The sequence below is a fragment of the Haliotis rufescens genome, unplaced genomic scaffold (genome assembly GCF_023055435.1).
Source record: "Haliotis rufescens isolate VD_foot unplaced genomic scaffold, xgHalRufe1.0.p SCAF_15, whole genome shotgun sequence".
Taxonomy (NCBI): domain Eukaryota; kingdom Metazoa; phylum Mollusca; class Gastropoda; order Lepetellida; family Haliotidae; genus Haliotis; species Haliotis rufescens.
Window position 1 is genome coordinate 20,971,741 of NW_025963835.1, and position 14,102 is coordinate 20,985,842.

The 14,102-nt window shown below is 38.9% G+C and overlaps 1 protein-coding gene across 6 annotated transcripts in view; it reads right to left on the reverse strand.

Moving 5' to 3' along the window:
* Positions 1-14,102, reverse strand: part of LOC124135183 (TNF receptor-associated factor 4-like) — a 96,569-nt gene that overhangs the window by 17,095 nt on the left and 65,372 nt on the right. The window contains exon 1 of one of the 6 annotated variants that reach the window (XM_048396295.1): positions 12,164-12,270. The exons of the other annotated variants lie outside the window; for them this stretch is intronic. The gene's annotated coding sequence lies outside the window, so the exon portion shown is untranslated. Of the gene's footprint in view, positions 1-12,163; positions 12,271-14,102 lie in introns of those variants that run through there. 6 annotated transcript variants of the gene reach the window in all.

Here is a 14,102-nt window from a genome sequence, read left to right on the forward strand (position 1 = left end):
AGTAAGTGATGTGGTGTGTCGCTGCAACAGATGTTATGCTTCATGTGATACAGTGACTGCTTCGTTCTGATTGGTTGACAGCATTTCCACCTGTCAGTTTTATACCCCAGTGTTCTTTAAACAAACACAAACCTGAAACATTCCTCATCTAAAAGATTGGAATGCTCTGAACTTGAAGCAGGCAGCTAGTCTGGGTAACCCCTCAACATCTGCCACATGCTCACACTGGGGATAATATGGCCCTTATTCCCCTCCCTCCCCCTATCAACAAACCCCTCCCATCTGACAACCTCCACTTCTCATCTTTGATCCATGTCAAATGGAGAGTTTCACGCATGATCAACAAGACCACAACCCCAGTGCCGTCCCAAGGGATATAAAAGATTTATGTTTGAAGTTTCCCCCTCTTGGCCATACAACAACCCCTTGAGTCAAGAGACAAAGGTGGCAAGGTATTGTTACCAGGCAGCAGGGGCACACTCCCCGCCACGCGCCCACCACCCTCACACACTTCTATCTCACAAGGGGTTAAGGTAGGAAAAATGAACATATTAATAAGTTTCACCAAAACAAAGAAGCACTCAGCACCACAGAAAGCTTTCATACTGGGAGAATAAATACAGCTAATGCATTGGCCCCCTAGAATAGTAACATTAGCCATTTTATAAAGTTTTTCTTATGAAATATTTATACTATTTAAACATGAAATCATCATTAATACTATGGAGAGGACTGAAAATACTGTTTACATTCAAAACCAGAAAATCATATAACAAGGAAAATCGTCAGACCATGTAATAAAAACAGGTGCTTAATGATTCTAAATGAAAAGCTGAAATTTTACCAGATCTGTATAAATATTTTAAATATTGCAATACCTGAAGTTTAATTGTGCATAACTAATGCACAATCTTTAAACACTTAAAGTTGTGGGAAATCATGAACTGTCATGCAGTATTGATAAGTGTATTAGAAATTCACCTTAATTGGGGTGTTTTAAATAGGATGAATATTAAAATGAATACCGGTTACCTTCACTGAAACAAACATATGGTACTTAACTAATAATCATTACCATTTCACATGAGAATCCTGACATGCATTCATGTGTTAATGACATTATAAATATATTAAAATGCCTTTGTTGTGAGCAACATATACATGAGTTATAAGTTAACATTCAACACATGAAATACAACCTGTGTTTTAACACCGAAATCTGGCACCAGGATGTATTCTGTAGCATAACCCACCTGCCCTAGGCAATATCCTCCAGTCAGGCAATATAACACTTGGATTACATAGATATAGCTCTGCAGCCAACATCAACTTGCCAACGAACTGAAGGATTGTGTTACAATGTTCTGATCAAAATGGTTTATAGTTGCACTTCCTAAACCAGCTGTTGTCCATAGGATCAATTTGTTTGCACTTTCTGAGCCAGTAAACATCAGTTTGTAAGCCAGTTTACTTACATTTTGATTACACTCAAAAGTGCATACAAATTGCATTAATGGTATCAGGTAAATTACCATTTTTTCCTGAGTATAGTGCACACTTTCCCCAAAAATTCACAGCTGTGACACACAGTTTTTGATGGGGTTTTTCCCAATGCAAAGAAATAAAATTGGAAACATCTTTTTTCATTAAATGTCTTGATGCACATGGGTATATAATACTGCAAAAGCTTACATTTCATATTAACCATTAACAAGCTAAAACATATTTCCATATCAATCATTGATAAAGATGAGTCAAGTGCCATGCTTATCAAAGTGATTGTCTTTTCATCAGTAAACTGATACACATTTAATACAGAGCAACCTCATTGAACTCGTATCAGCCATGTTTCAAGATCACATATCAAGTTTTTCTCCAGCATAATGATATGTTATCCAGAAAACATTAACAAATCATGTCCTCCTAGTACAAGGATTCATTTTCCTTGATTCAATAAGAAGAGAAACATGTCTCTCATTAAATCGGTTTCACATGTTAAAAACTATATGTTCTATTCTTGATGTGAAGCTATAACATTTCAGGGTAATCATTATCTTGAGATAATGCTGCAATTTGGTTCATAAATCCAGCTGATGTTCAGGTCTAAAAAATTCTATTAACTTCTCTCCAAATTCCACAATACGAGTGTCTTTTTCATCTCTACAAATTATGAAATTAAACCTGCAGATGGTGTATTCAAATTATAAATCACGGCGGAACCAGCATTTAAATGATTAATTGGTTTATGTTGCGGTATTTTCCCCATTACACTCCACCTGTATGTAAACGAGGCATCAGGTAAGGCCGCCAGGTAAGGCCATCTGCCCCCCTGTTTAATGCCCCCTCTACATCTGCTTATGCACTGCTACCAGACAAGCAGGCCACGGAACAAAACACCTCCGTCAGTGTCCACCGTGAAAAACATCTTTACCATCAGGCTCCACACGTTCAAACGGGATTTTATCTGAATATTCTTTGTTGTCGTTGCAAATGAGGTTGATGGGAAACAAGATGGGGCATCGTATTAGGTGTTTACAATTTCAAAGCCACAATGAGCAGGAGAGGATTGAGGTAATGGCGACAAGGTCTGTTGAAATCAAAAGGGGTGTATTTACATCTTTGAGATGCATTTAGTAGATTGTGATCCTCTTGCTGTCATGGTAGTGAGGTTTTGATGATATCACAATACAATTGCATTGTTGAACTACTTCAGATGGCCAGTCCTAGGCTATCTCCAGAGAGATGGCTGAACCCTGCCTGGTCACTTTCGAACCCAATGCTTGTTTACACAGGATCCCCTCATTTACGAGGGCTCTCACAACAAAGCTGAGAGGGCAGCAGCTCTAGGTAGAGTTTCCACACACAAGCCACCCTTTTGTTGTTTTTCCACACTCTGACCGAGGACACGTGCCGCTCTTATTATTGCTCCTGGCGACTTTTTAACTGCTGAAAGGTCATGTTTTAATGAGGGTCAAGGAATACTATCCCCCTACAGCTGTCTGTAACAATAGCGCCCCCATACCTAACCCTTTCCTACTGAGAGCTCATTTGTGACCAGTAGTAAAACGTCCCACAAATAATTAACTTCTAATTTATTTGCAAGCATTACTATTTCACCTGCCCATTTCAATAAATAACACATAGAGCTAAACTATGAAACCAATGAACAATGTGATTTTAATTAAATTTTCCTCCCATCACTGTCATAAACGAAATAAAAATAGAAAACAAACTGATTTATTACTGGAAACAGTAAAAAGTGTATCAAATTTGCATATGTCTCATGCCCAAAACTGATTATATTCGACATCAACAATAAAAAATAATAACAATAAAAACAACCAATACTTTATCATAACTTTGTTAGTCAGAGTTAATGTAAAAAAAAATTCAGCCTATTAAGTCGATAATATTCTAAAATAGAATACACAAGTTCCAGCTGACGAGTCATGTTCTGAACACAGATTTCCTATTCATCATGTATATACCTTGAGTAGAACAATGTAAGAGTTACTTTTGTAATCATCAATGACTGTATTATTGTTTGTAATGAATCTTTTTACCGGGCACACCCATAATCCACAATGCTGATTGATTTTCTGTCAGCCTGAAACTTTTATCTGGGACAAAAGTTGACATTGCAACATGATCTAGTTATTTATGACCGTAACGCGATTCAATAATAAAGTGTTACCATGACAACTTACCAGCACTGTTCAATATGCACACTCACTACCTATAATTCCACAGTTGTCTCACAACATGCGCGGCCTTGTTGAGAACACGGTTCCTGAACTAATGACTGAATTACAAGTGGACAAAAGTACACATTATCAATATGTTGATGAAAATAGCTTTCTACTCTTAAAGATTCTTCAGTGGTAAATATATAGCATACATCTAAATACATATTTAATGCATTTGACAAGTATAAATAAAGATAGCCAGAAATGTGTATCAGTTAGAGATCAAAGTACTGATATCAATGCAATCAATGAAAAATCTACACATTTGCTTCTTCAAGTGTTTTTTTTAGATGTCTAATGTATCCGGTGATAAGGAAAAGAATTGTCCATTCTCAACATTCAGCTGAAATCAATACTACTACCTGTAGATATTCACATGATTGGGCTTGCCTCACAATACACTACTTGTTATCAAGAAGGCTATTTAGAAGCTGTGTGGTGTTTCTCAACATACTGCATCCCCTAGAGTGGTCTGTGTGTTGTACTTGAGTGCACACGACAGTCAATGCAATTTGCTATGTTGTGAACTCAACATGGAGAATGTGGTAATATACAAAGCCCTTACAAAAAATGAAACAAAATGAAGTAAAATATTCAGGGTTTTTAGATTGGTTCATTTTCTTGGAATCTGACTACTTGTTATCCAAAATGTCTGGAAGATATTTTTCAATTTGGGTGATGGAATAGTTAAAAACCATTAGAAATTTATTAAAATCATAAAAGAATGTCCAAATGACATTTGTCTCCAGCAAAATTATTGATGTTCCAGGTTATCCAAACAAGATGAAGTTCATGTTTACTGGGGGTGTTGGGGTAGCCTAGTGGTGAAAGCGTTTGCCCGTCACGCCGGAGATCCAGGTTCAATTCTCCACATGGTTACAATGTGTGAAACCAGGTGTCGGGTGTCCCCTGCCATGATACTGCTGGAATACTGTGTAAAGTGACGTAAAACCCAAATCACTCACTCATATTTACTGTTACAGAAAGCTATTTGAAGCTAACATCTACGAAGAAAAACAAATGTAAAACAAAATTTCTTCATTTCATTTACATTTGATAAGATCCTTATTTCATCTAGGTAACTAAATGCTGAACATGCACCAAATAACACTGACAGATATACCATGCCTCAACTGAAATTCTTATCAAAATTCATAACAAAAGTATTTCAGATCACTGATCACATATTTTCCTGTACTCAAACAATAGCTTTAGAAGTGATTCTGGGTTGGGTGAGCAGCAAACCCTATCATATTACAATGTGTTACTACCAGGGTTGCTTGAATGTATAGGACCTGGGTAACCTTGATCTGAGCACACCCACCAGCCATCTGCCTACTGTTGCTACAAAGGAATAACAGCTGTCATGTGGTTGGCCAGTGTTGAATTATGGTTGGGTAATATTTCAAAAGACTGCTTCACTGAATAGTGCACAAGTAGAGATGTAACACTTACATTTGTTACTGTTGATAATGACATCCTACCTGGACCCACGGATGGATATCAGGAATTCAATCATTTTCACGTCATATCAGATATCTGTGATCCTGGATGGCATACCCAGGAGACATGTCGGGATGGTATATCTGGCATCAATGCATGGTATATCTGGCATCAATGCATGGTATATCTGGCATCAATGCATGGTATAACTGGCATCAATGCATGGTATATCTGGCATCAATGCATGGTATATCTGGCATAGATGCATGGTATATCTGGCATCAATGCATGGTGTACCTGGCATCAATGCATGGTATAACTGGCATCAATGCATGGCATATCTGGCATCAATGCATGGTATATCTGGCATCAATGCATGGTGTATCTGACATCAATGCATGGTATTACTGGCATCAATGCATGGTATATCTGGCATAAATGCATGGTATATCTGGCATAAATGCATGGTATATCTGGCATAAATGCATGGTATATCTGGAATCAATGCATGGTATGTCTGGCATCAATGCATGGTGTACCTGGCATAAATGCATGGTATAACTGGCATCAATGCATGGTCTAACTGGCATCAATGCATGGTATATCTGGCATCAATGCATGGTATAACTGGCATCAATGCATGGTATATCTGGCATCAATGCATGGTATAGCCAGGAGACATGCCGGGATGGTATATCTGGCATCAGTGCATGGCATACCCAGAATCCATGTATCTTTATGATGTCATACAAGGATACCTGCATGTAACAAAAGAATACCCCACTGACACACCAGGGTACCTGTACTACATGAACACCTGTGTAACATACAAGGAAGATACCTGTCAGGTTTTTGTAGAGAATGACATCTCAGAACAGTGGCATGACTCACCTGAGGATACCCTGAGAATCAAGTTAGTAATATAGTTTACCTTCATAGCGATTTCAGGTAAGATATGATACTCAGGAACGATGGTGGTCGTATGATGTGGATCAGACTTGGTGCCCTGGTTAATAGCGTATCAGTGTACCCTGACAGCAAGGATCATTGCTTATATCAATCACTGGTTTGTTTGGTCCAGTCTGGAATATTGCTGATTCAGCATTAAGCAATAAAAAAACAGGAAGCAGTTATAGGTCTGGGACCATCCATACAACAATCTTTCTCATCACATTCATCACCATGAAGCACTTACATCCACAAACAAAATGTTTCTTTTCTAAACAAACACTACAAAACAACCAACCAGATGCTTAATGATCCAGTCAGTACTGAAAGCACTAAAAACCTAAAATTACATTTTTACATCCTTTTTTTCTACAGTTTTCTCTGCAGAAATATGAAGTGATCATGTGGAGCTGTCAGACTGGCTGCCCTCTGGCAGTCGGAGATACGAGATACCTGGAGCCCGCTCAGCGAGGATCCACTGAGCCCCAATTTATCTAGTTTCACCCCTCTAGAAAACTCAAGCCATATGCCAGTTGTGAGCTATCATTAACTATTTAGATGAACTTTGAAATGAGAAGTGAGGGTAAAAAAATGTTTATGCGGCAGCTCTACGTTTTTTGGAAAGAGCTCATTATTTAGAAATGATGCCGTTGGCTCACTTTTTTAAAATCTGTTTACATGCAATTGCTAACCAGAGTAACAGATGGATTCCTGTTGGTTATACTTAGTAGTAGTTTTACGTATTCAAAAGAATGGTCATGGCAATTCTTACTTCAATAAAAAGAGTTTTTATTTTAAAACATATTTTTTAATCAAAATACAAAACCTTCCCTCAAAAGTAACAACCGTCCAGAAGACAATGTAAAGATTATAGTTAATCGTAATGCCAAATCTGCTCCTATCATCTCCAAAACTATATCTCAAATGTTTAACAAACGGCAATCCTACCCTCCTTCCTGTATACATTATCATTTACTTCAATGTTGTTTGTTACTTCATATACTCTATATTACATAATGTTTACACACCTCTTTTCATGTACAATGTCATCTTGTAGATGTTTGAAGACACTTTGTACCTGCATTGTGAGGTTGCTTTTACAATAACTTCTATTTCTCCTTCTCATACAATAAAACTTTAATGAGATATTATTCATGCATCCACAATGGTCTAGAATGTAAGGCAAAACTCCACAAATATATACACATACATATCTTTACACTTAAGCAGACCCGTGAAGGCCCAGGGTAGAATAGGTTTCAACAACCCATGCTTGCTGTAAAATGTGACTATGCTTGTCGTAAGAGGCAATTAACGGGATCAGGTGGTCAGACTCGCTGACTTGGTTGATGCATGTCATTGTATCCCAGTTGCATAGATTGATGCTCATGATGTCAATCACTGGACTGTCTGGTCTAGACGTGATTATTTTACAGACTGTCATCCTATAGCTGGAATATTGCTGAGTGCGGCATTAAACAACAAAAACACAAAACAAACTTAAAGCATCACTACAATAAATTCCAAACTGCATCATCGACATAAATCACAACTACACCTACAGTACGACAGCCAGCATTCAATGTTGAATTTAATGGGAAATCCACGACTACTTGTACCCAAATATTACCCTTCTGTTCATGCCGCCACCAGCATGTTTACCATGTTTTACCTGCAATCTGTCCGTGTACTGCCTAAAGCTACAGGGACCCAGAAGTGAACCCTGCCTATCTCCTCCATGTGTGTAAACACTGCCACATGGACCTACTAACCATGCTTTTAGGGTCAAGAGCTGCTTCCCCCACATCAAATACCCCTCTTTGTGAAACACTAGTAAAAACATTGTTGACAACCCAAACCAGATATTGTCCTTTAACCAGAATAGACGAGTAACTGAAGTACTCAAGTAAATGTGTAGTTTGGATCAATTTATAGAATTTAGATAGTTTTTATCAAATAAAGGAATATATATTACCTCTAATATTCCGAAAATATGACACTTGAATTAATAATCTGATCAGATGACAGACTATAAATAAAAAAAATAATTATAATGTATTGACTTCCTCATATGAAATTCTAAAGTTAGTTTGCAGATGTCAGGTGACATATGTTTCAAATCTGACAACACCCAAGAACATTATGAATTCTATGTCCTGACCCTGCTGTTTTAGATTCAAGCTGCAACTATTAATATGAATTATGACAAGTTTCTATGGTTTCCAGTAGGGCTGGGATGGGTAACTCGGGTACTCGGGTTGAGTGGGTACTGAGTAGGACCCAGGTGCCCAAAGGACTACCCGGACCCCTGGTTAGTCACGTGATATATTGTTTCATGACAAAAATTCACTATATAACTACATGGTTACATGACAATTTTAAGTCTCTAATGTTCGCATTTCTTCTTGACTATGAACACGTTTCTTCTGACTTATGTATGTTTGAACAAAGCTAAAACTTCAGTCAACTTCAGTGTATGCATGACCACATCGTTTTATACGTGTATCTAAATACATTCTGTCAGGGCTACTGTCAAACTATTCCAAATTGGACATTGTACCTATCTCTTGACACCAACAGCGGGTACCCAGGTAGGGTCAGGTAATAGGGGTGTGGGTACCCGGGTAGTAAATTTGGACTCGTCCCAGCCTAGTTTCCAGTAAAATTCAATTATTAAACAACTCTGGCACAGAAACCATCTGATGGTCTGTCTCCCTTGGGGGGACATTGTGACCTGTGATAAGCAAAGATGCACCAACACCTGTAGCATTCATAATCACCTGGGTCATTTGTATACATTCAGGTTGTATACAGCCAAAGTGATAGTATCTCTCACCTGATGGAATATTACTGAAGCACCAGCAATAAACAACCTTAGCTGTTGGGCGCAATAGATGAAAATATTGTAATATTGATAATCTAGAACATCTACTTTGAAATACAACAGCTGAATAGTATGCATTATTAATGATATTACAACCTTGAGGCTGTATCTGTTTACCACATGATATTAATGGTATCCCTAAGTTAGCATAAAGGGAGCCTGCTCCACAGGATGCTGCAGCCTTCAAACTCAAGGTTAGATGGAGGTAGTATGAATTTCAGACACAGGTTCCTTGTAATTAGAGAGGCTGTCGGGTAGCCTAGTTGTTAAAGCGTTCGCTCGTCACGCCGAAGACCCGGGTTCGATTCCCGACATGGGTACAATGTGTGAAGCCCATTTCTGGTGTCCCCTACTGTGATATTGCTGGAATATTGCTAACAGCGGCGTAAAACCATACTTACTCACTCACTCACTCCCTGTAAATAGGGTAATCAGGTGTCTGTCTGCCAGACCCTAAAGAATTTATTAAAAAATGAGTCCAACCCAATTCTAGAATGATTTGGCTAGATTGCCTCAATTCTAGGATATAAGGGATTATTCTGGGCTCCATTTAGACTTTATTTTTGTATTTTAATTAAGATAACTTGAAGATTTCTTGAACTAAATGTCAGTCTAGGTAAGCAGGTGCCTGTTAGGCTGATGTTCACTGTGACACTTAATTCAGCCAATATATAAGGGTCTACTTGAATCAAACTGTCAATTTGCCAGACTTTTGACCCCTTGACTTGCAAAAGTCTCTTAGGCAATAGTTATTAGTTTAAATCATAATATCTAGATTATGTAAATAAAAAGAAGAAGCTGTCCCTATAAGAGACTGCAGTCCTTAGATAGTACAAATATCTAGACTTGCCTATTAGGAGGAAAGAATGTTACTACACATCCATGGACTTATCTTTCAGTACCACCTTGGAGCAAAGCTATTTGACCCCCAATAAATACAGGTGTATGCTACGGTTGTGTCACAAGCCTGATTCTATGACCAGTTCAACACCATCCTGACCATGTGCTGTCAAGTCACAGGCATGGGTTTCATTACGGCAATGCACATGTGAATCCATCTTTTTTACGAGACGTGAGACAGGCCAGGCCTCCTTTCATCTGCTGGATGCAGGAGTCTGTCATTACCATGTGGGCCTCTGTCGAGATAAGTAACACAGTCCAGTCCCCTCCATTAAACATGTTAAATGCTCTGTGTAGTCATACTACATGTTTAGGGTCTAAAAGATGCATGGTTCTGTTTAACTGGTGTTACACATTAACGACTTAGATTGGCATTATTTTCTAAAAGGTTAAGTGATGGGTTACAAAATATGTAGTTTATATTAAAGAGTGTAAAGTTTGTTTGTTGTTTGACCACACTCAGTAATATTCCTAGTCTGTCTTACAGACCCTGATACAAATATATATCAAATACAGCTCATGCAAGTCTATAATGTTTGGCAAGTCTAGATCACTGCAGTATCAGGGTCTCTGAAAATGAAGAGAGTCACTGGGCTCCTTTTTATTATATTTTTATTAAGATAACTGAACAACTGTTTTTTTATGTACGATATGTTCCTTTCAGAGACTAGATGTTAGTCTATAATATTCCAGCTATAAGAGGGCAGTCAATAATATCTCAGTCTGGATCAAACAATCCAGTGATTGTCATTATGAGCATGATTTATGCAATTGGGATACCGTGACATGTATCAACCAAGTCAGCAAGCCTGACCACTCAATCCCCTTAGTCGCCTCTTACAACAAACTTGGGTTGCTGAAGACCCGGATCTTCATGGGGTAGAAGAGTAAGGGTTTATCAGTGAATTTGAGCAGATCACATCAGTTATACAAGCATTGAACTTTCATCCAGTGTTAAGGTGAGGTGAGGTGAAATTGGGTTTAACCTCGCGTCCAAGATTATTGCACTTATATAGCGACGTGCATGCACGTGTATGTGTGTGTGTGGCTGCTTGTACTAGTCCGGACTGATGCCGATTTATAGTGCTAGCTCACTGAGATACCATGCCGCAGTTTAACATGAATACCCCACTCAGACACAGTATACTGACTCCGAGCCGACCAGTCCTTGTTTTAGCCCCTTAATGCCGAGCGCCAGACAGGGTAACAACAAGTACAATCTTTTAACGTCTTTTTGTATGACGCGGCCCGGGATCGAACCCTGGACCTTCCGCTCTCCGGGCGGACGCTCTACCACAAGACCACGGAGGCGGTCTCCAGTGTTAAGGCATCACTTATCAAATCATGATTGAGCATCACTATAGTATTTTAACAGCATGAGTGATATCAATGTTGTAACATGCCTGTCAACAGTTCAATATAACCTGATCTCCAAATAAGCGGATTGACTAAATTTGATACATGAAGTAAATATATTGCTGGCTACACCACTCTCGATCCATCGAGTGAGTGAGTGAGGTTTAACGCTGCTTTTAGCAATATTCCAGCAATATCAGGGCGGGGGACACCAGAAATGGGCTTCACACATTGTACCCATGTCGGGAATCGAACCTGGGTCTTCGGCGTGATGAGCGAACGCTTTAACCACAAGGCTACCCGACCGCCCCTCGATCCATCAGCGCACTGCAACATTAACAAGTTAACTGATGGCTTTGTTCACCTCCCCCTTTCTCAACACCTTCAATAGTGATGAAGGTGAAGAACTGTAACTGACCTACACTCACAAATATTTAACACCTGACATAAAGACACTATTTACCTTCACCCTTTCTCAATGAAACGGGGCGGTATGCCCGCTTAGTTAAAGCATTCTCTTGACATGCTAAAAATGTTCAATTCCCCGAAAGGTAGTCTGTCGCACAGTCCCTGAACTAATGTTATATTTTTCCTTCGGCAAAGCCCTTACTGTAATGCTATAAACTTAAATGAAGCGTAAATTTTCCACAGGTTCTGAATCTCCCATCTCACTTGGGTTCCTTTTCAATTCCAATGAAGATGCCTGTTTTTATCAAAATAATATATTTGTAGAGTTTAAGGGCTTATGTACCTCAAATGAATACAACATTTGATGTCCATTCTTGTCCCTCAAAATATACCCAGTGATGATGGCCGGGTTCATTATGTTACTCAGCAGTGCAATTATTATGTCCATACCTGTCGTAACTGTTTAACTTTCCCTCACCTGAGTATCTGCCTTCTTGACAAACACACCTTGTTAATTGCTCAGCTCAGTATCACTATCGGTATAAACAGGAAAGCCTTCTTCGGGTATACAAGTGAGATCACGATATAAAACTGGACAGAACCTGTACTAATCTTTCCTCCTGTTCAGGTTCAATAGACACAACAGCCTCTTCCTTGTTCCTTGTCATGATTCAATTTGCTTTGTTTTGTTAATGTAAAAATATAATTGGTGAATACCTGTTTCTAAGGTTAAACAACAATAGTCTTGGTTCTCAGGCACCGCCAGCATCATCATAAAGTCCATTGCACCATTCATTTTTTTATTTCCTTTTTCCAAAAAATACATTAATCCTAATACTTAAAAATGCGATCCAATATAGCATACAGTCACTTCCCTCTACATGCGCACTGCTTTACTGCGCATCTCGTGTTATGGTCACGGCAGCAATAGGAGTTTGTATGCTTTATTATGTAGGGAGGCCCTTTCCCAGGTTAATGGTTCACAGCTGTTTATTTGGTTACATGCTAGTTTCAACAAGCAAAGAAAAGAAAAAACTCCGCCCACTCGCACAACATTTTCAAAAGTCATTGCCTGAAAACCAATTCTTTTATTTTGTTAAGCCTAAGATGGGATAAACTTCAGGGTTTGGAAATAACAATCAATATAGGATCCTATCTAGACAAGTCTCAAGGTAAATAATTGATTGCAGGAAACAGACATATTCTTGCCATTGATATGTGGAATGGCACTTGAAGCATCTGTTCTGATGTCTACCATACACTGTCACAAGCCTGATGGTCATACCAGTTCAAAAGTTGTATCCTTGGTGTAAAAGGCAAAAGTAATCACTAAAACACTAAATTTCATATTCCTAAACAACCCGTGAAGATCCAGGTTAGAATAGGTCTTCAGCAACCAATGCTTGTCATAAGAGGCGACAAACGGGATTGAGTGGTCAGGCTCGCTCACTTGGTTGATGCATATCATCGTACCCCAATTGCGTGGATCGATGCTCATGATGTCATTCACCGGCTTGTCTGGTCCAGATTTGATTATTTAAAGACAGCCGTCATATAGCTGGAATATTGCTGAGTGCAGCGTTAAACAACAAACTACATATTTTCGACTACTGTTACAACCATATAGTTTTATCAGTACCATACTTGAAATATGTTTGAAACTGAAACACGACAAATCAATCATCTTTTGGAAACTCAAAACTGACATGAACCTCTATCAAAACAAACAAAATCCTCATGATAATACACTTGCATCATTCCTAAGAGGGGATGTGTGTGCGTTAGGGGGGAAGGGGGGTGCAGTGGACTTGTTGGGACAGCCAATTTGCCCAAGTGTTCTTACAATTCAGAGCTACAACGCAAATATTCTCCAAACATCTGGCTTAACTGATCAGCTATGTTGCTCTTCTCCAACATGCTACCGTCATTAAAGATGCAGCAATCTTCTTCAAGAACTTATCTGACCATCAGAAACATCAGGAGATAATGTTATGTCAACTTGTCTCTCAGTCAGCACCAGACAGTTCTGTCTGTAGCGTTCAGTGGGCCAAACGTAGCCAGTGAAGGAACTGACAGCTGCTGTAATGGTCTACACATAGCATTCAGTGTCGCCAACCTTGAAATAATGTGCAACAGCTCTGGTATCCTATCTGGGATGCCTAAAATTCATAGGTACAAGCACAATTCGGTTTGATGCTATCTCAAACGTTTCACTGCTTGGCACTGATTGTATTATGTACCGCCGGGGGGGGGGGGGGGGGGGGGGAGGAGAAAGACAGATTGTCATCTTGGGCCATCCTGAACAATATCAGTCAACACAAGCAAGTTATATTGACTAGCTATAAAACTTTCTGACCCTGCTTCAAAACAAATGGATACATATATACCGAATCTTTTTGAGTATAGTGCACACTTTT